This window comes from Myotis myotis, unplaced genomic scaffold (genome assembly GCF_014108235.1).
Source record: "Myotis myotis isolate mMyoMyo1 unplaced genomic scaffold, mMyoMyo1.p scaffold_m19_p_3, whole genome shotgun sequence".
Classification (NCBI taxonomy): Eukaryota; Metazoa; Chordata; class Mammalia; order Chiroptera; family Vespertilionidae; genus Myotis; species Myotis myotis.
In genome coordinates, this window is record NW_023416335.1 from 114,453,913 (window position 1) to 114,455,423 (window position 1,511).

General features: G+C 43.3%; 1 pseudogene; it reads left to right on the forward strand.

Annotated features, from left to right (window-relative positions):
- The first annotated feature begins 901 nt into the window (after positions 1–901).
- On the forward strand, positions 902–1,002 carry LOC118652269 (annotated as a pseudogene).
- Positions 1,003–1,511: the final 509 nt, after the last annotated feature.

Here is a 1,511-nt window from a genome sequence, read left to right on the forward strand (position 1 = left end):
TGGCCAGTGTGGCTCAGTTGGTTGAATGTTGTCCCCTGAACTTAGTGGTCTTGGGTTCGATTCCCAGTCAGGGCACATGCCTGGGTTGTGGGCTCGATCCCCAGTAGAGGACATGCAGGAGGCAGCCGATCAATGTTTCTCTCCCATCTATGTATGTCTCTCTCCTTCTCTCTTCCCCTCTCTCTAAAATCATTAAAAACTTAAAAAAAAAGAAAGAAAAGAAATGTTCTAAGCATTAGGTAGTTTTTTCCTACATGTAGTGCCGAAGTGCCTCCCTATGATTTGCACACTTATACTAGCTCTGCCCTGTGAAATCTAATTTTCTTTCTACACAATAGCCCTCTACATTTTTACATATAACATTTGCTCAGTTGGAAGCTTTCTCTTTTATATTTTAAGAGAATGAAACAGGTTGACTCTATGTATGATTCCCGGAGGGCAAGTTATAACTCTACACACCCCCATCCACTGTTGTGACACATGAGGGGATTAAAAGGGGAGGTATGATTTGCCCACTTTCTCCAAATAAAAACAAGGTCAGCATGGCCTGATTTGTTCTTAGTGAATTCCTGATGACTCTATGGTTTCTTCTTGGATTTCTTTTCTGAATGCTCAAGGTCATGTCCAGGTGGATTAGCTGAAGGGTTATTGTTTCTGTAATATAGTCTTCTCCTATTTAAAAACCAGAACATTGTTTTCCTATAATCAATGTTCTGGAAAGTCTATCATTCTGTATGATTTCTCAGTGAGGCAAAACCTCACTGGCAAAACCTCAAGTTGTTTTTCCCAGCTCTGTAGTCACAATCACCTAAGCCTCCTATGAAGCATGAGCAGCGCCTGCTGGGAAGCACTACCTGAGAGCTGGGAAGTTACCGCCTGGAGGCTTTACAACTCCAGGTGCGCGCGCTGCGCAGCACGTACACTAACATTGGAACGACACAGAGATCAGCATGGCCCCTGCGCAAGGATGACACGCAAATTCAGGAAGCGTTCCGCACTAAAAAAAATTAAGTAAGTAAATAAATAAAACTTGAGTTGAAGTTGCCACTTTGGTGGTTGGGGTCAAGGTTGGCAGAACCTGAAGGCCCCGAGGAGTTGGGAGAAGTGTTAGCCAGTTGCTAAGACAGAAAATAAGGACTCTTTGTGAAACAAGCCCATCCTTCTAGCACAAGAGATTACAGCAGCGGTTCTCAACCTGTGGGTCGTGACCCCTTTGGCGGTCAAACGACCCTTTCACAGGGGTCGCCTAAGACCATCCTGCATATCAGATATTTACATTACGATTCATAACAGTAGCAACATTACAGTGATGAAGTAGCAACGAAAATAATTTTATGGTTGGGGTCACAACATGAGGAACTGTATTTAAAGGGCCAGAAGGTTGAGAACTACTGGATTACAGTGTCTTACGCCAAAAAGTGAGTCAACAGAAAAACTAAAGACAAGGCAGAAGCAAGTGACAAGAGTTGAGAGAAGGTTGGGATGAGGCTTGAGGAAAAGTTTCTTCAAAT